The following is a 24,469-nucleotide window of genomic DNA, read 5'->3' as shown; positions in this document are numbered from 1 at the left end:
GTGAGCGGAAGACGGCCTAACGGTGTGCGGGACCTTAGCCCAGCTTCATGGAGACGGTTGCGAAAGGTCCTCGCCGATACCCCAGGAGCAACAGTGTCCCTAATTTGCTGGGAAGTGGCGGTGCGGTCCCCTACGGCACTGCGTAGGATCCTACGGTCTTGGCGTGCATCCGTGCGTCGCTGCGGTCCGGTCCCAGGTCGACGGGCACGTGCACCTTCCGCCGACCACTGGCGACAACATCGATGTACTGTGGAGACCTCACGCCCCACGTGTTGAGCAATTCGGCGGTACGTCCACCCGGCCTCCCGCACGCCCACTATACGCCCTCGCTCAAAGTCCGTCAACTGCACATACGGTTCACGTCCACGCTGTCGCGGCATGCTACCAGTGTTAAAGACTGCGATGGAGCTCCGTATGTCACGGCAAACTGGCTGACACTGACGGCGGCGGTGCACAAATGCTGCGCAGATAGCGCCATTCGACGGCCAACACCGCGGTTCCTGGTGTGTCCGCTGTGCCGTGCGTGTGATCATTGCTTGTACAGCCCTCTCGCAGTGTCCGGAGCAAGTATGGTGGGTCTGACACACCGGTGTCAATGTGTTCTTTTTTCCATTTCCAGGAGTGTATATTTATTTATCATTACTCTCTTTAAACTCCATCCGAGCAGGCCATGAAGCCCCAACGGTACTGACCGGCCGCCGTGTCATCCTCAGCCTACAGGCGTCACTGGATGCGGATATGTAGGGGCATGTGGTCAGCACACCGCTCTCCCGGCCGTATGTCAATTTACTAGACTGGAACCGCTACTTCTCAGTCGAGCGGCTCCTAAGTTTGCCTCACAAGGCTCACACGGTCCCGCGCACCGTTAGGCCGTCTTCCGCTCACGCCCCAACATCGTGCTGCCCGCCTCCAGTGGTGTCGCGACAGGCGTGAATGGAGGGACGAATGGAGACGTGTCGTCTTCAGCGATGAGAGTCGCTTCTGCCTTGGTGCCAATGATGGTCGTATGCGTGTTTGGCGCCGTGCAGGTGAGCACCACAATCAGGACTGCATACGACCGAGGCACACAGGGCCAACACCCGGCATCATGGTGTGGGGAGCGATCTCCTACACTGGCCGTACGCCACTGGTGATCGTCGAGGGGACACTGAATAGTGCACGGTACATCCAAACCGTCATCGAACCCATCGTTCTACCATTCCTAGACCGGCAAGGGAACTTGCTGTTCCAACAGGACAATGCACGTCCGCATGTATCCCGTGCCACCCAACGTGCTCTAGAAGGTGTAAGTCAACTACCCTGGCCAGCAAGATCTCCGGATCTGTCCCCTATTGAGCATGTTTGGGACTGGATGAAGCGTCGTCTCACGCCGTCTGCACGTCCAGCACGAACGCTGGTCCAACTGAGGCGCCAGGTGGAAATGGCATGGCAAGCCGTTCCACAGGACTACATCCAGCATCTCTACGATCGTCTCCATGGGAGAATAGCAGCCTGCATTTCTGCGAAAGGTGGATATACACTGTACTAGTGCTGACATTATGCATGCTCTGTTGCCTGTGTCTATGTGCCTGTGGTTCTGTCAGTGTGATCATGTGATGTATCTGATCCCAGGAATGTGTCAATAAAGTTTCCCCTTCCTGGGACAATGAATTCACGGTGTTCTTATTTCAATTTCCAGGAGTGTATATTAGGCAGACACCTCACATATGAATGGGTCCAATGATAAATAAGCCAACGGTCTTGCCGCAGTGGTAACACCGGTTCCCGTCGGATCACCGAAGTTAAGCGCTGTCGGGCTGGGCTACCACTTGGATGAGTGACCATCCGGTCTGCCGAGCGCTGTTGGCAAACGTGGTGCACTCAGCCCTTGTGAGGCAAACTGAGGAGCCGCTCGACTGAGAAGTAGCGGCTCCAGTCTAGTAAACTGACCTACGGCCTTGAGAGCGGTGTGCTGACCACATGCCCCTCCATATCCGAATCCAGTGACGCCTGTAGTCTGAGGATGACACGGCGGCCGGTCGGTACCGTTGGGCCTTCATGGCCTGTTCGGATGGAGTTTAAAGAGAGTAACGATAAATAAACATATTTAGCGAGTTCATGTACTCCGTCTACTTTGGCAGATCACTCAGTCAAAGACCCTCCTCTGTTCCCCAGCACTAACCCCAAAACAATCGAAAAGTACTTCTCCGTGTCGGTCCCATTATAAAGGTTAATTAACGAAAAACACAACGCAGGAGACATCAGATCTCTGTTAGTAGCTTGAAACTGTGCCGGACGCCACAGTAGTTAGTTACTTTAGTCTCAGAAGGTATATTCTTTCATTCCCTCCTCGCATCCTAACTAAGCCCACACTTGTTCGCAGACACAAGGGCGATGCAAGACTTTTTTTAGCACTGCTTATTAAAGAGAAAAGGACACGATAATGTTTCCCTACACCATAGTTGATCAGTAACTAGCTGCAGTCGTAACTGATATTTTCTAAATGATTAATGGAAAATCTCATATAAAGATGTGAAAGAAATACTAACAAAGAGATAGAGGGGCTGGTCAGTACTTACCTCAGCTCAGTACAGCCGATAGATACACAAAACAGAACAGAAAATTATTTTCTGTTCTGTTTTGTGTATCTTTCAGCTGTAGTGAGCTGAGGTAAGCACTGGCCAGCCCCTCTATCTCTTTGTTAGCATTTGTTTCACATCCTGATATTTTCTAATAAATTCATAAGACTTCTCGTTCACGAACATAATTTTATATTAGTTTCTTGTTGTTTTTGGCCTATACATAACCTAATAGTGTGACAGATGTATTGCGAGTTGGCTGGCTCTGAGCACTATGGGACTTACCATCTGAGGTCATCAGTCCCCTACTTAAACCTAACTAACCTAAGGACATCATACACATCCATGCCCGAGGCCGGATTCGAACCTGCGACCGTAGCGGTCGCGCGGTTCCAGACTGTAGCGCCTAGAACCGCTCGGCCACCCCGGCCGGCTGACTTCTGAGTGGTTCACTGACTGACCAAAGAAGTGAAACACGCAGTAGGGGCAAATGAAATGAAATTTGACAGATTGAAAGCGTATGCGAGGTTATACCAGCATGTCGCTAGAGGAGGTGGTAGGACTGGGTTGAGCTGTGAGTGGTTCTTGCTCCTTGCTAAAATAATTTTTATTGAATTTAATCAAGTTCTGAATATTTACTATCTCATAAAAATAGAATCATTTAGAGATTTAAAATACAGTATATTTTCCAGACAAAATCTCTTACACTATGGGCAAGCAAATCAGCTTTCTAGTTACTCAACAAGAAGAATTTACTCAACACCAAAATGCCTGGGCAAACCCTTCAATCACACCTAAGCCAGCCAGCTACCAAGAGAGACAAATTCCAACAATCAGGAATATATAAACTTGAATGTCAAAGTTGTGATGCAGTATACATAGGCATGACATGCAGGAATTTTCAAAGAAGATACAAAGAACACATCAGATGTTGGAAGCATGAAAGAAAAACCATTCCACATTTGCAGAGCATTTAAAACACCACAACCATCATCCTACTAACATGGAACAAGAAATGAAAATAATGAGAATAAGCAACCATGACAAACATCTTATACAAATGCAAGAAAACTTCCACATCCAGAAAGCCATAGCAGAAAACAAACATGTGATAAATGAACAAACACACATCAGCACAGTCTCCATACTACACTTAGTAAAGGAAATGATAACATAAAACAAAAAATAAAACAAAGATAGAGAACTCTTCCCCACATCATCTGGAGACACACACACACACACACACACACACACACACACACAAATGCATACACGAACAGACCACAGATACTTCAATAGTTACACTCATAAGGTTGGCAATAACATTCGATCTTTGGCAAAAACATTTGACAGTCGTCAACAGAAACCAAAACATTGCTTTAAAACAAGCGTTCTGTGCATAGTGTTGTGGAATGGCGAAAAAAACCGCAAATTGGCGTTCATAAGAAGAAGAACAACACCAAAAATGCAACAGGAGCGTAATATGTAGGAAAATTGTCCACGCAACCTGTAAGTACAGTTCAAAACATTACTACTTAATAGGAAATACCAACCACCAGAACTGTTTATAACATATAGGCACAATGACAAAAATGTAAATAAAATAGTTAACATATGTACATATTCCAGGCCACTGATGATGCCTTGCAGAAAATAAAGGCGAAACGCGTATGGCACTAAAATTGTGTTTTATTCAGTTGCTGTCAGACGGTGCATAAGTAAAAATTATTAATATACCAAAATGCTCGCTTAACAGTATGAAACTCCCCTACAGTGAAAACACACGCCTCCTTCTCCCAGAGCGGATTTTCCTCCTCCCCCCCCCCTGAGTCCCTGCACCCCATCCTCATGTCTTTCCCCCACGTACCTCCCTCCCCAGCCCTCTTCAGCGCTCCCCCCACCCGTCTCCCCCTCTCCTCTCCTCCCCTCCCTCCCACCCTTATTCCCTTCTCCCTCATCACCATGCGCCTGGCTGGTCCTCTGTTTACTCATCATCGTCAGCGTTCTACGTCAGTGTTGTGTTTGGTGCTGTTCTCCTGTGCGTCGAGAGCTGTGGTTTTAGTTGTGTGCTGGACTTGTACATAGTGTTACTGCCAGTGATTGTTATGTGCTGCACCGTCCGAACGACACTTTTATGCTCCGGTCATGCTTTGCCTTGTGTGTTCTTTTAATTGTCCCAGTCTCTGGTTTTTTGAGTACGCTACATTTTTATGGTTTTTATCTCCGTTTTACAGTCGCCCCTTTTTGTCTATTGTCTTCATAATGTCCCCCCCCCCCTTTTTTTCCTCGGTACACCGTATTTTCTCCTTTATGTTATTTTTAATGTCTTCTGTTGTATGATCTATGTCTTTTGGCTGAAAGCAGCGCATATGCTGCTGCCAGCCTTCCCCGATGGGGAATTGAAATCCAATAAAGAAAAAAAAAAAACACACACGCTGCTTCGTAATAAAAAGTGATTTAAAATTCATATATATTAAAGGTTACACACAAAACTGTTATGCAAAGAGCAAATTCTACGAGGCGTGTTTTTTAAATGAGTACCGTTTTGAAATTAAAAAAGACATGCTAATACATCTCATTCAATTTATTTTTACATGAAAGCCTGTACCTTAACCTACTTTTCTACATAATTTCCGTCAATACTGAGGCACTTGTCGTAACATTGTACCAGTTTTGGAATACCCTCCTCATAGAAGTCTGCCGCCTGACTTGTTAACGACTGCATCACCACTGTTTCCACTTCATCATCGTCTTGAAGACGCTGACCGCCCAGGTGTTTCTTCAAGTGCAGGAACAGATGGTAGTCACTGGGCGCAAGATCGGGGCTGTACGGAGGATGATCTAGAGTTTCCCATCGAAAAGATGTGATGAGATCTTTGGTCTGATTCGCCACATGCGGACGGGCATTGTCTTACTCAACTTGCCACTTCTTTTGTTCTGTATTGAACGGCGCAGATTGTGCAATGTCTTACAGTAAGCTGCTGCATTGATTGTCTCATTAAGAGGCAGAAATTCCACAAGCAGTACTCCTTTTCTGTCCCGAAAAACTGTGCACATGAATTTCCGGGCAGAAATTGTTTGCTTAGACCTCACTTTTCTGGGTGAATCTGAATGCCGCCATTCCATGGACTGTTGCTTTGACTGGTGTGACGTAGGCCACCCATGTTTCATCGCCCGTAACAATTTGGCTTAAGAAATCATCACCGTTGTGGTACCGCTCAAGAAAAGTCAGTGCACTGTCTAAACGTTTGGTTTTGTGCACATCCGTCAACATTTTCGGTATCCAACAATTTTCGGTAATTCAAGTGCTCGGTCACAATGCCATGCAAAAACACTACGAGAAACATTAGGAAAGCCATCTCGCAAGGAGGAAATCGTAAAGCGTCTGTTTTCTCTCGCCTTATTGTCCACTTCCTGCACCAAACTGTCATTAACGACCGAAGGACGCCCACTCTGTTGTTCATCATGCACATTTGTGCGGCCATCTTTAAATGCTCTCACCCACTTTCATACCATTCCATTACTCATAACGTTTTATCCGTAATCTGCCAGATCTCACGTTGAATATCGATCGCTTTTAGGCCTTTAGCACTAAGATATCTTATAACAGCCCGTACTTCACAGTCGGCGGGACTCACGATTATCGGAGGCATCTTAAACACTTAGTACACAACGTAAACAAGGAAGAATCAGACTGTAATGGCGTCAGTGCGTAGACAACAGATTAGACTTGGCCACTGTTTCTATGTTTCGATACAGTGTATCGATACCTGGAACTGTTTCAGTGTTTCGGAACGGCTATGGTTCACTGTTTCGAAACAGTGGTGTTTCATTCCGCCGCTGTCTCGGATCTCGAGCCAGACACAGAAACTGTATCGTTGTTTCAAAATAAGACTGTTTCAGTCCACCTGCGCCTGGAACGGAGTAATTGTATCGAAACAGTGATGTTTCATTCCGCTCTGTGTCGGACGAGATTCGGGCTGGGCACAGGTACTGAAACACAACATACCACTTCATGAAACACTTTCAAGAGTGTCGAAATCTTTAGACAAGCAATAGCATGAAGCTTAAGATATCCGAAAATAAAGCTTCGTTTCTAGCTGACTGTCCTATTCCGAAATGGCGTTACATCTGCTTTATAAACACTAACCAAACAATAAAACAACGCATACTATTCACATTCAAAATAATAAATATGTGAAAATCATTCGGTTAAATTACACTTTTTTTATAACATACGCTTTTCTGTTCATGTACAGTAATCATATTAAGAAACGCAAGTAAGACTACAACATTTTAAATAAAAAAAGACGTAGAGTGACAGTTATTAGACATGTACATAAATTTGATGTAGCTATAATTGCAAGCAATCTGTTTGACATATCACTGATAGTGTAATGGTGAACGGGAAGCATCGTAAATTTATACTAACGGTTCGAAACACCTTGAAACACAAAAAAAATTTTCTGTTATATTTTGTTATTTATTCAAATTATTTGGCGTTATTTGTGAGTCTATAGTCACTGTGTCTATTATCAATAAAGATTCCCTTTGTGTGCATGGAAATTTGCAGGATGGGTATATTAACCATACTAATGAAGAACCTCCAGTTCCGTTCGTGGTGGTTCCTCTGTCTTCAGCGAAGGCTTTCCTCAGCCAATTGAAAAGTATGAAAGTCACATGAAACAAAAACAGCGCATTTGCTGCAGGAAATACGAAACTGCCAAGACGCCTAAGTGATAGTTTCATACTTTCTGCGATATGATTAGCGCTCTCGCACCTCATTTGTGTTTATATGGACATACTTATACAGTAGATATTCAAGATGATAAAATGTGTAGGTTTATTAGATTACAAAACACAAACTGTTTCACTGTTTCGAAACACCGTATCGAAACATTATATTGTACTGTTTCATTTGTTTCGAAACAGTTACGTGTTTCAGTTTGCCCATCTCTACAACAGATGTAGGTACCCAGTGCGCATGCGCAGAAGGCTGACCACAGCGCTGCGGCCGCGGTGTGGCAAAACGGTACTTACTCAAAAAACATGCCTCGTACTTCAAATCTTTTTATAATAAAAATACAATGCAAATAAGCATCACCTGCAACGTGACAGTTAAATAAGGAGTGGGTTGGTGGCATAGCACATAACGAAAAATCACATGAGATCAAATCCAGTGGCTGAAAGAATAGGCATCTGAAAAACTTAGGGAATCGAGATCTGGCGATATGAAGCAGAGTTACAAGGCAAGTACTGGTATTACAACGCGTCGTTATAAGGCTGAATTCATCCAGTACACACAGCAGCGCACACCACTTAGTAACATCTGCAGACCTATAACAAGAGAGAACATGTAACCTCCCCCCTCACTTATCGACCTTAATGACAGTGAAAAATTAAACCGCGTGTACCTAATGGAAATTTGGGAAAAGCAATCGTCACCGAAGTTAATTTGTCGGTAAAGAGGGAGGAAAGGGTTACATCTAAATGAAAAGAAAAATGCAAATGAAACTGATGGAAATTAATATTGAAAAGGGGTAAAGGTAATAAAGAGAGTAAATGTGCGGCCGTTACGTTAACAATTAACTAGCGGTAATTAGATATTTGAGATTTGGAGGAAATTACGGTCGCCAGTCCTAAGGACAATTACTATAGTAACTGAAAAAGAAAGATTATTACACATATAATTAACACTAGAAGCGTGGCAACTGAAGGTTGACACGTGTAGTGTGAAAACTGAAAGTTTGTCAGAAGTAATAAATTTCGCTACACTCTGACTTAATTTAGCAAAAGAATTAATAAAACCGGAAAATCGGAAGTTAATTTAGTGACTGAAGTCAATAGTGAGCTTTCTTTCTGAAGCACATCGAAATTCAGTAAAATACAGTTAGTCTTGGACTACCTCAACAATGATTTCAAAAGCTACTTGAATTTACGCAATTTAGAAATAAGAGATTTAACTTTGAACTTGAATTAAATGATTCTGAACAATTAACAATAGTAAAATTTAGTACGTACCAAGCTGAGCTGCAGTTACAGGTAAGCTAAAATACGGCAACAAAACTCGCACTCTTAATTTGTGCTTGTGTAATCTAAATACTGTAGCCAGCTATGAATACCTTAACTGAACTTTGAAATTAAAGCAGTGAAATGCTATATTATTATTTTAATGCTGGCGTTTGAATTTCAACGACACTTGGGTTCATTCCGGAAAAGGAAGGGACCCTGCTTGGTAATGCAATTGGGACAGTGAGCAACAAACGTTCACGCCAAGTTGCTGTAATTATAGTTACGAAAATGGTACAGTTTGAAAAGCTGAGGTCTGCCATACAGTTCTAAAACTTTACGTGCTTCCAGTCTTCCTTGTTGGTTGATTGAAGGTTTGAAGCCGTCGATCGAGGAGGTGGCGACAGTCACTCATTGTCGGCCGTCGCTGTTGCAGAAGCTGGATGTTGGCGCGCCTTCTTCTCGACACGGTCACCAGGCGAAACGGGCTCTTGATGTGCGCCAGCTAATGCTTGCCGTCCGCGACACCGTGTCAGAAACTATCATAGCAAGTCGAGCGCAATTACATGCTGCCCAACCCCGAAAGCGCGGCAACTCGCGGGAGCGTCACACAACACACCTGCTCCACTGCACCACCCCAGCCAGACTCCCCCTCTGGCCGCGCTCCATGCGACAGAGTTCACACTACCAAAGATCCTAAACACTTTGGTTCGCCACACGACCTATCGATGTATTCGTTCGATAGCATAGTTTTCCCTAGGCCAGACCCAGCGTATAAATACGAGGGCAGTTCAATAAGTAATGCAACACTTTTTTTTCTCGGCTAATTTTGGTTGAAAAACCGGAAATTTCTTGTGGAATATTTTCAAACATTCCCGCTTCGTCTCGTATAGTTTCATTGACTTCCGACAGGTGGTAGCGCTGTACGGAGCTGTTAAAATGGCGTCTGTAACAGATGTGCGTTGCAACCAACGGGCAGAGATCGAGTTTCTTTTGGCGGAAAACCAGGGCATCTCAGATATTCATAGGCGCTTGCAGAATGTCTACGGTGATCTGGCAGTGGACAAAAGCACGGTGAGTCGTTGGGCAAAGCGTGTGTCATCATCGCCGCAAGGTCAAGCAAGACTGTCTGATCTCCCGCGTGCGGGCCAGCCGTGCACAGCTGTGACTCCTGTAATGGCGGAGCGTGCGAACACACTCGTTCGAGATGATCGACGGATCACCATCAAACAACTCAGTGCTCAACTTGACATCTCTGTTGGTAGTGCTGTCACAATTGTTCACCAGTTGGGAATTCAAAGGTTTGCTCCCGCTGGGTCCCTCGTTGTCTATCCGAACACCATAAAGAGCAAAGGAGAACCATCTGTGCGGAATTTCTTGCTCGTTCTGTGGCTGAGGGTGACAATTTCTTGTCAAAGATTGCTACAGGCGATGAAACATGGGTTCATCACTTCGAACCTGAAACAAAACGGCAATCAATGGAGTTGGCTCCGACATCGACCAGTGAAATGTTACCGTGCAGGCATACAGGCCCTCATTTCAAGGTGGCGTAAGGCCGTAGCATTGAATGGAGATTACGTTGAAAAATAGTGTTGTGTAGCTAAAAGATTGGGGAATAACCTGGTGTATTTCAATGCTGAATAAAACAACCCCTGTTTCAGAAAAAAATGTGTTGCATTACTTATTGAACTGCCCTCGTACAAATAATATTCACGAAACAAACCAACATAAATGCATAAATATATATATACAAACAGTAAAACAGTTACAATATATAAAGAGACAGAAAGGTCATATCTTCAGGTGACAAAATAAGGAAAAAAAATTTGCAGTGCAAATAGATGGAAATAGGAGGATATGCATTTCCGGCGTTACAAACAGCCCTGTCTAGGAACACATACAGGCAATTCTGCTGTCTCTAGGTTTTGCTTCGATAACAGCCAGCCATAAAGCCTTTAGCAAACTGCGCTCAGTTTCGCCGTGTCGTAGGGCACCGGCCAACACCCTCTTCCTTGTTGTTGCCATCAGCCACGGCAGCCATGGCGTGGAGTTAACTCCATCGGCCGCTTCCCCTACTGAGTTCTGGCCCTGTTAGACACCCAATCGCCGCCCAAAACCAGACTGGCCATACTGCTAGCCGTTCTGCGAAGGTTCGTCCGCTGGCGCCTGCGTCGCGTTGCATCGCGCTGCTCAACCACGTATGCCGCGCAACGGGGCGTGAACATGTGGCGGCTGCGTGACGTCTTGTGACGGCACAAGCAGTGACGACAAAATCGAGTCGAATTTACAAAGTTTTGCTGGACGAACCCTCTTGCCAGTATGACATTGCACCGCATCTGGCCTGCATGCTCTGAGTCGGTTAGGACGGTGTTCTATAGCAGTTGTACCGCCTCCTGAGGCAAACTGGCCCACAACTGTTGTAAGCGGTTCTTCATATCCCGGATTCTGGCACCTACACGGAGTTATGGTCCGGGATGGGCCCACACACGTTCTAAATGGGGCAGATCTGAGGATCTTGCTACTCACGGGAGTAGCACAACATGATCCAGAATGTTAAGAGAAACAAGTGGCACGTGCGGACGAGCATTGTCCTGCTGAAAAATGACACCACGATATTGTCGATTGAGAGGAAGTACATGCGGACGCAGGATGTGATGATGACTTTTGGTTTGTGGGGCGCGCAACTGCGCGGTTATCAACGCCCATACTAAGTTTCTTTACACAGTCCAATTTCGCCACGTTGACGAATGGTGGTGAAATGATGAGAACAACACAAAGAACACAAATACCCGGTCCCCAGGCAGGGAAAATCCCAACGCTGGCGGGAATCGAACCCGGGACCCCGTGATCCAGGAGCAGCAACGCCAATTCAGGATGTCCACGAAGTACGAGTGTGCAATCAGGGTTTCCTAACTCACTACAAGCCATGATCTGAAATACTCGATGACTCCCCACACAATGACGCCAGTAGTAACACTGCTGCACCACTCTGAAACATTGTGGGAATTGGACCTCTCCCGAGGTCGCCAACATATTCGCTGACATATTCTTCCAGAGTAGTGCCCAACCGGAATAATGCTTTATCACTCACCAGCAGTCCATCTTTCCCGACTGTGCTGTTAATGGCAGCCAAGACGTGGGACAGTAATTCCTTGGTCCGGCTGCTTCTTCTCTCCGACCAACACTGAGCGACGACCCAGAATGTTGGAAGAAGTCCATTATTTGTTCTCGGATGGCAGGCGCAAATGTGCGGTGGTGACGACGTGCGTGGTGCGTAATGCGGTGATCCTCCCCTATGGTAGCCAGACGTGGTCGTCTGAGGAAGAATACGCCTGCCTTCACGTTCCAATGCAGTCCAACATCGATCCACTGTCATGTCCGAATGTCCCACAAATCTGGATATTGCACCATCCGTCCAGATAATCAGTCACAATGAGGCCCCTTTCAAATTGTGTCAGATGCTAATAATGTTCTCACGCACAAGGACTCTCCGCTCTCTTCACAGTGGTCACTCAGTATGTAAGTAGGCTGTTTATGTTTTCTCATCGGCAACGTTACATAGCGCTCTGTATGAAAATCACTGGCTGGGCTGTGTGCAGTCTGTGGCTAGTTTGCATTGTTGTCTACCATTGTCGTGTTGGGCAGCGGCAGCTGGATGTGAACAGCGCGTAGCGTTGCGCAGTTGGAGGTGAGCCGCCAGCAGTGGTGGATGTGGGGAGAGAGAGATGGCGGAGTTTTGAAATTTGTTATACTGGATATTATGAACTGCTATATATATTATGACTATTAAGGTAAATACATTGTTTGTTCTCTATTAAAATCTTTCATTTGCTAACTATCCCTATCAGTAGTTAGTGACTTCCGTAGTTTGAATCTTTTATTTAGCTGGCAGTAGTGGCGCTCGCTGTATTGCAGTAGTTCGAGTAACGAAGATTTTTGGCGAGGTAAGTGATTTGTTAGTTAATGTTAGTCAGGGCCATTCCTTTGTAGGGATTTCTGAAAGTCAGATTGCGTTGCGCTAAAAAATATTGTGTGTCAGTTTAAGCACAGACTTGTATCAATGCTCAAAAGGGGACGTTTCAAATATCTGACGCGTTTCACGCCCCTTACGTACACTGCCAGGTGTGGTAACCATACTAAACACGAACATTTATGTACTCATGTCACAGAGGATTGCAACTATAAAAATATGGTCTGTATGTGTACGAAGTTACATCGACATCCCACCATGTCTTCTCGGCGTTTCAATTTTTTGGCAGGCAAAGCACAAAACCTTGAACCGTATGATCAACTTGCTGGTTACTTCACCTGCCCAAGCACACAGTATTATTCGGTACCAGTGTGTACATTATACAGTATTAAGCTCTGGAACAAAATTCAGTTTTCAGTGATCATTTTACTCTGAAGGAACTCTAAGAGAATCGAAACCAGCACTCAATAAAAACTACAGTATGATGTAGACGGACTGCTATTCTTTAATAGATTCCAGCACTATCACCATTTCCTAGTGGCATAACGTGATATTAAAAAAAAAATACAGTAAAATAAAAATAACTGAAACACACTTATTAAGTATACCGGATGTCTTTTCAGTACCTAAGAAACGTATTTTCTTAGGTGTTTCCAGACATATTTTCCCTTCAGTTATTGTAATATGCTCTAGGAGTCGGCTCAAACGAACACTGCTAATCCGGCGTTTCATATGACATAAAATCTCAACGGAAAAAGACGTCTTGGTTCTAATTGCTAACAATTGTTTAAAGTTTATAAGCTCAGTCGATGGAGCTGCCTTACATTACTCTTGTCGAAAACAGGTTAAAGGAATCCAAGGCAACAATCACGAAGATTAATACATATTTTCATGGTTTTAACGTACCATCGATGACGAGTTCATAGCAGCTGTGGTTTCAGCAGAGACATAGTAAAATAAGTGCCACTTCGTTCGTACAGTATCGTTGCACATCAGCCTTAGTCACTGGCGGAAACAATCATTCTTCGTCACATTTGCCCTTGAAACATATAACGTGCTTCTCCATTAGGCACAAAAATCGTCATTGTTTTGTGATTTGAATCAAAACTACATTTCTGTTGACATCAGACGTAACATAAAATAGCCAATAAACAGTCTTTGGGTTGACTCTTTCTGTCACAAATTAAGAAACGACCATTCAAAATACTTTTGATGTTGTCGTGGTAGCCTTCAGTCAGAAAATTGGTTTGATGCAGCTCTCCACGCTACTGCGGCAACCTACGCACTTCTGGCTCTGCTTACTACATTCATATCGTGGTGTCTAGCTACGATTTTTACCCCCCGTCTCCCCCCCCCCCCCCCCCACACACACACACCCATATACACACTTCCCTCCGATAAAATTTCTTTTCTCAACCGTTCTATTCAGTGCTATTCAGTTCTATTCACTAGCTAAGTGATCCACCCACCTAATCTTCAGCATTCTTTTGTTGCACCACATTTCAGAGGCTTCTATTTTCTTTTTGTCTAAACAGCCGATCGTCCACGTTTCATAACCATATAAACACTGTCACAAAAGGCTTCCTAACAGTTAAATGTATATTCACTGTTAACAAATTTCTCCTCTTCGCAAACTCTTTCCTTGATATGGGCAGTCTACTATTTATATGCTCTCTACTTCGGCCGTCATTAGTCCTTTTACTGCAAAAAGCAAAACTCCTCAACTGCTGCAAGTGTCTCGTTTCCTAGTATAATTCGCTCAACAACGTCTGATTTAATTCGCTTTCATTCCTTGTGTCTTTTTCCTTTTTGTTTTGTTGTTGTTCATCTTATAACTGGATTTTTGTGGTAAGGACTATGGGACCAAACTGCTGAGGCCATAGGTCCCTAGGCTTACGCACTACTTAATCTAACTTAAACTAATTTACGCTAAGGGCAACACACACACCCATGCCCGAGGGAGGACTCGAACTTCCGACGGGGGGAGTCGCCCGAATGTTCGTCTTATATCGACCTTCCAATACACTGTCCATTCTGTTCAACTGGTCTTCCAAATTATTTGCTGTCTGGCAGAAGTACAATGTCTTCAGCAAACCTCAAAAGTTTTAATTCTCCTCCCTGAATTTTGATTCCTTCTCCAAATTTTTTCTTTTGTTTCTTTTACTGCTTGCACAATACACAGAATGAATAACAGTGGGAACAGGCTACAACCCTGTCTCACTCCCTTCTCAACCATTGCTTCCTTTTCAAACCCCTCGACTGTTGTAACCGGCGTCTGGTTTCTGTACAAATTATAAATAGCCTTTCGCTCCAGGTATTTTAATCCTGATACCTACAGAATTTCAAAGAGTGTATTCCAGTCAACATTGTCAAAATCTTTCTCTTAGTCTTTTCTTTTTTGGGTAATCAGTTTTCTGGCTGGTTTCATGTGGCCTGCCACGAATTCTTCTTCTGTACCAACCTCTTCATCTTCGAGTAGCACTTGCAACTCACGTCCTCAATTATTTGGTGGATGAATTCCGATCTCTATCTTCATCTACAGTTTTTGCCCTTTACAGTTTCTTCTAATGCTCTGAGCACTATGGGACTTAACATCTCAGGTCATCAGTCCCCTAGAACTTAGAACAACGTAAACCTAACTAACCTAAGGACATCACACACATCCATGCCCGAGGCAGGATTCGAACCTGCGACCGTAGCGGTCGCGCGGTTCCAGATTGAAACGCCTAGAACCGTTCGGCCACCTGCGGTCGGCGGCGTGGAAGTCATTCCCTCATGTTTAACATATGTCCTATCATCTTGTCCGTCCTCCCTATCAGTGTCTTCCACATATTCTATTCCACTCCGATTCTTCACACAACCTCCTCATTCCTTACCTTATCAGTCCACCTAATTTTCAACATTCGTCTGTAGCACCATATCTCAAATGTTTCAATTCTCTTCTGTTCGGGTTTTCCCACAGTCCGTGTTTCACTGTGCTGCAAACGTACTTTCTCAGGAATTCCATCCTCAAATTATGGCCCATGTTTGACATTAGTAGACTTCCCTTGGACAGGAATGTCCTTTTTGCCATAGCTAGTCTGCTTTCTATGGCCACCTTGCTCTGTCCGTCATCGGTTATTTTACTGCCAAGGTAGCAAAATACCTTAACTTCATTTACTTCGTGACCACCACTCTTGATGTTAAGTTTCTCGCTGTTCTCATTTCTGCTCCATCTCATTACTTTAGTCTATATCTACATCTACATGGATACTCTGCAAATCACATTTAAATGTCTGGCAGAGGGTTCATCGAACGACCTTCACAATTCTCTGTTACTCCAATCTCAGAAAGAACGAACACATCTTTCCGTACGAGCTCTTATTTCCCTTATTTTATCGTGGTGATCGTTTCTCCCTATGCAGGTCGGTGTCAACAAAATATTTTCGCATCCCGAGGAGAGAGTTGGTGATTGGAATTTCGTGAGAAGATTCCGTCGCAGCGAAAAACGCCTTTCTTCCATGATCTCTCAGACCATATTCTGTACTCATCAGATTTTTCATTCCGTTCAACAGATCATGTAATTCTTCTTCACTTTCACTCTGAATAGCAATGTCATCGGCGAATAGTATCATTAATATCCTTTCAGCTTGAGTTTTTATTCCACCCCTGAACCTTTCTTTATTTCCATCATTGCTTCCTCGATGCACAGATTGAAGAGTAGGGGCGAAAGGCTACAGCCTTGTCTTACACCCTTCTTAATACGAGCACTTCGTTCTTGGTCGTCCACTCTTATTATTCCCTCTTGGCTCTTGTACATATTGCATGTGACCCGTCTCTCCCTACAACTTACCCCTATTTCTCTCAGAATTTCGAACATCTTGCACCGTTTTACATTGTCGAAGGCTTTTTCCAGGACGACAAATCCTATGAACGTGTTTTGATTTTTCTTTAGTCTTGCTTCCATTGTCAACTGCAACGTCAGAATTGCTTCTTCGTGCCTTTACCTTTTGTGAAGCCAAACTGATCGTCGTCTAGCACATTCTCAATTTTCTTTTCCATTCTTCTGTATACTATTCTTGTCAGCAACTTGGATGCCTGAGCTGTTAAGCTGATTGTGCGATAATTCTCGCACTTGTCAGCTCTTTCCGTCTTCGGAATTGTGTGGATGATGCTTTTCCGAAAGTCGTATGGTATATCGCCAGACTCATATATTCTACACACCAACGTGAATAGTCGTTTTGTTGCCACTTCCCCCAATGATAATAGAAATTCTGATGGAATGTTATATATCCCTTCTGCTTTATTTGATCTTAAGTCCTCCAAAGCTCTTTTAAATTCTAATTCTAGTACTGGATCCCCTATCTCTTCTAAATCGACTCCTGTTTCCTTTTCTATCACGTCATACAAAGCTTCCCCCTCATAGAGGCTTTCAATATATTCTTTCCACCTATCCGATCTCTCCTCTGTATTAGTACTGGAATTCCCGTTGCGCCCTTAATGTTATCGCACTTGGTTTTAATGTCACCGAACGTTGCTTTGAGTTTCCTGTATGCTGAGTCTGTCCTTCCGACAGTCATATCTTTTTCGATTTCTTCACGTTTTACAAGCAACCATTTCGTCTTAGCTTCCCTGCATTTCCTATTTATTTCATTTCTCAGCTATTTGTATTTCTGTATTCCTGAGTTTCCCGGGACATTTTTGTACTTCCTCTTTTCATTCATTTTCTGTTGCCTTCTTTGTACCTATGTTTTTCTTTCCAACTTCTGTGATGGCCCTTTTTAGAGAAGTCGATTCCTCTTCAACTGTACTGCCTACTGAGCTACTCCTTACTGCTGTATCTATAGTCTTCGATAGCTTCAAACGTATTTCGTCATTCCTTAGTACTTCTGTATCCCACTTCCTAGCGTATTGATTCTTCCTGACTAATGTCTTAAACTTCGGCTGATCGGAGTGGCCGAGCGGTTCTAGGCGCTTCAGTCTGGAACCGGGCTATAACTACGGTCGCAGGTTCGAATCCTGCCTCCTCGGGCATTGATGTGTGTGACGTCCTTAGGTTAGGTCGGGTTAAGTAGTTCTAAGTTCTAGGGGACTGATGACCTCCGATGTTAAGTCCCATAGTGCTTAGAGCCATTTGAACCATTTTGAACTTCACTGACCCCTACTTTATCTAGATTGAGCCTTTTCATTTCCCTTTTCGGATTTTCTGGTTTCCCTACTACGATCAAGCTACTGACATTCCACGCCCCGATTCGTAGAACATTATCCTTTCGTTGATTATTCAATTTCTTTCTCATGGTAACCTTCTGCTTGGCAGTCCCATTCCGGAATCTTTGCCAATGGAGAGATCATCATGTCACTTTTTCAATTACAGGCCACATGTCCTGTGGATACACTTCATGTGTCTTTAATGCAGTGGTTTCCATTGCCTTCTGCATCCTCATTCCGTTGATCATTGCTGATTTTTCCGCCTTTAGGGGCAGTTTCCTTCCCCTAGGACAAGAGAGTGCCCTGAACCTCTGTCAGCTCCTCGGCCTTCTTTGACAAGGCCGTTGGCAGAACGAGGGTGACTCCTTATGCCGGAAGTCTTCGGCCGCCAATGCTGATTATTAATCAAAATTTAAGGAGTTGCGGGATTCGAACCCGGGACCGAGGACGTTTACATTATCAGTTAAAGACTGTAATCCTTTTTCTTTCATTTTTGTTCGATATAGTTCGTTGCTTTTGGTCGGGGCGGATGTCACAAGACATCCTTTCAAGTTGATCGTTAATTCCTAGACTCAGTTTTTTTTTTATTTCAGAGAGCACGCAGCTCTCTGACCGAACAGGCTGAGCTACCGTGCCGGCACCCCGAGACCACGGGTGCACACTGCTCTTTGTCTACAAATGCTATAAATCCGGATTTTCCTTTCTTTTACCTATCTTCTACGTCGTAGGATCAGTATTGCTTCACGCGTGTCTACATTTCTTCATAATCCAAACCGATCTTCCCCAAGGTCGGCTTCTACCACTTTTGCTATCCTTCTTAAATAATTCGTTTACGTATTTGGCAACCAAGACTTATTAAACTGCAAACTATTATATTGTTCTTGAAGTCTAAGGAGACTTTTGATACACTAAAGGAAATACGCCTGGCATCTTCTGATGCATATATACAGTATATATCTGAAAGGGTGATCTTATTAAGACTGGAACAGATATTCTTAGAGTTTTACAACGTGTCCTTTGTTACTAATAACTGTGCTACTGGTCGAGACAAAGCAGATGTATGGGCAAGTAAAGACGCACATGCGGTTACAAGTTGATTAAGTGAAAACACGTGACGGTTACTAGCTCAATTACTGCGCTTTACTCGTCGAATACTAATTATTGTGATTTAATGGCCACATTCGATAAAATGTATGAATTCTCTTGTCTGACGTGGATCTAGTTCAAAACGGTGATTAATGTGAAGGTCATCTTCAACACACGTCACCATTTGATGTAATGGATTTTCTGATAATGAGTCTACACGTGGTATAATCGAATGGTACCATTGCACTCCTAATTAATAGCATCCGCAATTAATAACAGTGCTTATCGGCCATCCCGTATATCGTAACCTGCTCGGCGCGTAGCGACCCGTTAACATTAGGCGTCATGCTATATGTTGTCGAAATGCAAAGCAGTTTGGCATGTACTCATAGTGTAGATGACATAAGTATGACTGTTGTTGCATACCCATCAAACAAAATCAGTTAAGTGTTCACAATGATCGGAGTTCTTCATTTAAATGGCGTATAACATTTCAGAAATAAAAGCTTTTTATCTAAAAGCACAAATTTGAAGAGCCCAGAAAGTTGTAGTTAGTAATGCTATAAGCAATGCTTCTCAATCATTAATTAATAAATACTCCTACTGCAATTGTTTAAAGGGCGCGAGTTACAACCGCATGTAGACCATTGCTACAAATTTTTACTAAGGCGACAATCAAGAAAATGGACAAGCTGAAAAATACTCACGTTGATACGCACATTCGTATGAGCACTTTTAGTTCACATTTACAATCAAGAGACTGTCACGAGCCGACAGTGCGTTTCCAGTGCAGAAAAATGATACAGTGGATCGGAGTAGCAATTCAGCGAAGTACATAAGTTAATCCACTATTGACAACTACACTCTCTGAGCTTTACTATTGGAAAGTTGCAATAATGTTCACATATGGCCGGCCGCGGTGGCCGTGCGGTTCTAGGCGTTCCATTCCGGATCCGCGCTGCTGCTACGGTCGCAGGTTCGAATCCTGCCTCGGGCATGGATGTGTGTGATGTCCTTAGGTTAGTTAGGTTTAAGTAGTTCTAAGTTCTAGGGGACTGATGACCACAGCAGTTGAGTCCCATAGTGCTCAGAGCCATTTGAACCATTTTTGTTCACATATTGCAGTTTTATATTTCAGTAGATTGAAAGATGAACTCTGAACATGGAAGATTAACTATGCAGCACCATGAATTAAGCTAAAAAGAAAGTATAACTTTTGACCGAAAGATGTGATGTTTTCGTTCCATTCTAATTTGACTCCATGTGTCGGTTTCATCTTCGTCCCGATTGCCCTTGTATGAAGAAAGAGTACACATGTAATCACAGCGTCTGGGTCATTACACTGAGTCGCAAACGCCTGACACGTCTGAATACTTCACTCGATGGCTACATATTCTCTGTGTTCTTGGTCTCTTACAGCTACCATGTGCCGCTTTATTACACAGACACCGTGTAATATTTCTGCGAAGCATCGTATTTGAAGATCATTCCGTTACATTAGAAACAATGCTTCATAACTAACGTGATAGGATGAAATGAGTACTTAAAAGTAAACACCACTCTCGTATTAGACCGTAGGACTGCTGAAACTTCTTTATTTACATGTGTGAATCTGTACTTAAATTGCTGAATGACTGAGAAGATGAAACTTCTACGTTATTTGATTCTGAAACAGCTGAGTAAAACTGAACGTACTGAGCCTACTTTCTCTTTACCTTTTCTTATCAAGTCAACACTGAAGCACAACATTCTAGCGCAACGCGACCCGCCTGCTCAAAAAAAAAAAAAAAAAAAAATTACAGCGATTTCAAATAATTAGTACAAAAGAATGGCCCTGAATAAGAAGCAGTCCTGACAATAACGTATACATTTCATTAAGCACTTACCCCACAAAAATTTTCAAGTCTTTACGCTAACTACTGCAATACAGCGAGCGTCAATACTGCCACCTAAATAAAAGATTCTAACTCTTAACTACTAATAGGCATGTGGTTAACAAAAGGAAAGATTTTGTTGCAAACCAAATAATGTATTTTACCTTAATAATGCGACATCCAGTTCAAACACGAATATAAATCGTCATTGACGTCCAGTACAAAGACACATAATCATGAATAATATTCAATCTCCAAGTCGAACATGTACAGATCGTTAGCCTACGGTACCACTACAGATCTCTACCCTCCATCAATGCCAACTTCTCACATATAACATCCATCACTGCTGGCTGTTCACCTCCAACTGCCCAACAGTACTTCCATCACTGCTGGCGGCTAACTTCCAACTGGCCAACACTACTGGCGATTAACTTCCAACAACGAGTCCAACGAGCCACAGAGTGTCTTACAAAGAAAACGCAGTCAGAGATTCAATACAAAGCGCTACACAGCGCTGCCAACACAGAAGCAGCCCACTTAACACTGTTACGACTGGCTGTCTGCTGCCTACAGGGCACTATGATGTGCGAACTATGGTCGTTGAACATGTTACCAGCAATCGCCAAACCCTCCAAATGTTACTGACAGTATACGAATCCTGGTGACCCCGCTGCTTCTTTATTAAAGAAGCTCCTCATTTGGCGTCACGAGACTGAGTGGAAACCCGTTCCATACCTCCCTACCTCAGGAAATACCTGAGGAGTTACCAGCAAGCGAAACGGGTCCTTCTGCAATAAAGGCAGCGACGCTAACCGCTTTTTGTTTGCTTGTCTCTTCGTCATTTTTCTTTAGCATTTATGTGCGGAGCTCGCATGACACCTCTGAGACATCATCTGTGCAAAATTCTGACCGAACACGCTGAGCAGCCACGCCGAGACTATTCGGGTGTGGAGGCGGTACTTTCGTAATTTACTCATAACTCTCAGGACAGACGGCTCAGCAGTAAGACACTGAAACCGCGTTCCCGAGGACGACGATTTAAATTTGGATATCCAGATGTAGGTTTTCGTTTTTTCACTGTTTTACTGGGGGTAAATGGCGGCGTAGTTCCTGTAGAAAGGACACGACAGAGTCCCTCCCCAAACCATCCCAATTCCAAACTAGTGCTCATTCTCTAAAGACCTAGTCGTCGACTAGACATTTTAAAGTAACTTTTGTTCTTTTCGCAATATGTTCAGAGGTTTAATTCCATATTTACAACTCTCTTTGGCATCATACTAGGTGGCACACGCTGAACTGTGTATTTCCACCATATAATGTCAGCGCTACTAAACGTATCTGTTTGCTCGTCTGTCTGGAACTACAGGGTTATTACAAATGATTGAAGCGATTTCACAGCTCTACAATAACTTTATTATTTGAGATATTTTCACAATGCTTTGCACACACATACAAAAACTCAAAAAGGTTTTTAGGCATTCAAAAATGTTCGATATGTGCCCCTTTAGTGATTCGGCAGACATCAAGCCGATAATCAAGTTCCTCCCACACTCGGCGCAGCATGTCCCCATCAATGAGTTCGAAAGCATCGTTGATGCGAGCTCGCAGTTCTGGCACGTTTCTTGGTAGAGGAGGTTTAAACACTGAATCATTCAAATAACCCCACAGGAAGAAATCGCATGGGGTTAAGTCGGGAGAGCGTGGAGGCCATGACATGAATTGCTGATCATGATCTCCACCACGACCGATCCATCGGTTTTCCAATCTCCTGTTTAAGAACTGCCAAACATCATGATGGAAGTGCGGTGGAGCACCATCCTGTTGAAAGATGAAGTCGGCGCTGTCGGTCTCCAGTTGTGGCATGAGCCAATTTTCCAGCATGTCCAGATACACATGTCCGGTAAGGTTCTTTTCGCAGAAGAAAAAGGGGCCGTAAACTTTAAACCGTGAGATTGCACAAAACACGTTAACTTTTGGTGAATAACGAATTTTCTGCACGAATGCGTGAGGATTCTCTACCGCCCAGATTCGCACATTGTGTCTGTTCACTTCACCATTAAGAAAAAAATGTTGCTTCATCACTGAAAACAAGTTTCGCACTGAACGCATCCTCTTCCATGAGCTGTTGCAACCGCGCCGAAAATTCAAAGCGTTTGACTTTGTCATCGGGTGTCAGGGCTTGTAGCAATTGTAACCGGTAAGGCATCTGCTTTAGCCTTTTCCGTAAGATTTTCCAAACCGTCGGCTATGGTACGTTTAGCTCCCTGCTTGCTTTATTCGTCGACTTCCGAGGGCTACGCGTGAAACTTGCCCGCACGCGTTCAACCGTTTCTTCGCTCACTGCAGGCCGACCCGTTGATTTCCCCTTACAGAGGCATCCAGAAGCTTTAAACTGCGCATACCATCGTCGAATGGAGTTAGCAGTTGGTGGATCTTTGTTGAACTTCGTCCTGAAGTTGTCGTTGCACTGTTATGACTGACTGATGTGAGTGCATTTCAAGCACGACGTACGCTTTCTCGGCTTCTGTCGCCATTTTGTCTCACTGCGCTCTCGAGCGCTCTGGCGGCAGAAACCTGAAGTGCGGCTTCAGCCGAACAAAACTTTATGAGTTTGTCTACGTATCTGTAGTGTGTCGTGACCATATGCCAATGAATGGAGCTACAGTAAATTTATGAAATCGCTTCAATCATTTGTAATAGCCCTGTACATTAAAAGTAAAAAGTAGACTTGGAAATATTCATCAGTTTATTTCGTGGACGACTTCGTTTCGTCTGCCATGTAGATTAATTCGATATGAACACATAATTTTTTTCATGAACACAAAAAGTGACCGGTTCTCTTGATTTAACAGACACCTATTACTGGGTCATAGTTTGTTCTTCATAATCCTTTTGACGTAGTAGGTGTCTTTCATAGCCCGCATCTCGTGGTCGTGCGGTAGCGTTCTCGCTTCCCACGCCCGGGTTCCCGGGTTCGATTCCTGGCGGGGTCAGGGGTTTTCTCTGCTTCGTGATGGCTGGGTGTTGTGAGCTGTCCTTAGGTTAGTTAGGTTTAAGTAGTTCTAAGTTCTAGGGGACTGATGACCATAGATGTTAACTCCCACAGTGTTCACAGCCATTTTTTTGTCTTTCATATTTTATATTTATCTCCACTAAGTCAGTAAGCATTAGACACAAGAATTCTAGTGTTGGAAGCAGTAAAGCAATAATGTAAAGAGCGGTAAACCCAGTTTGGCGAAGAACCAGGAAGGAAATCGACCGTCCCTTTTCTGAAAACTATCCCTTAAGCGGTTGACGATAAATCACAGGATAGCGAAAGTTGAATGGTCGGCTGGCCAGACGGGGATTTGATCCCGCGTTCTCCCAAATGCGAGTGCAAAATCTCGCTACTAAGCCATCTCGCTCGTTCTCATACTACAAGAGGGAGGCGAGAAAGTCATAACCTCGTACAAGACGATTTCCATCGGGTCCAGATGAGGCGAATTTTGACGCCAGTTGCACAAGTCTGGCCTTGTGACACGTTCTGCTCTCTTGCAGAAAGATGTAATCGCCGTCAGAGAAATCATTAAACATGGTGGCTCTAGGCACAATGGGACTTAACTTCTGAGGACATCAGTCCCCTAGACTTAGAGCTACTTAAACCTAACTAACCTAATGACATCACACACATCCGTGCCCGAGGCAGGATTCGAACCTGCGACCGTAACGGTCGCGCGGTTCCAGACTGTAGCGCCTAGAACCGCTCGGCAACTCTGGCCGACTCCTTAAATAGTGTACTGTTG

The 24,469-nt window shown here is 43.9% G+C and overlaps 1 pseudogene; it reads left to right on the top strand.

Moving 5' to 3' along the window:
- Positions 1 to 1,730: 1,730 nt before the first annotated feature.
- LOC126163757 (5S ribosomal RNA) lies at positions 1,731 to 1,848 on the top strand (annotated as a pseudogene).
- Positions 1,849 to 24,469: the final 22,621 nt, after the last annotated feature.

This window comes from Schistocerca cancellata, chromosome 2, assembly GCF_023864275.1.
Source record: "Schistocerca cancellata isolate TAMUIC-IGC-003103 chromosome 2, iqSchCanc2.1, whole genome shotgun sequence".
Classification (NCBI taxonomy): Eukaryota; Metazoa; Arthropoda; class Insecta; order Orthoptera; family Acrididae; genus Schistocerca; species Schistocerca cancellata.
Note: the sequence above shows the minus strand (reverse complement) of the source record. Positions and strands in the feature narration are given on the sequence as shown.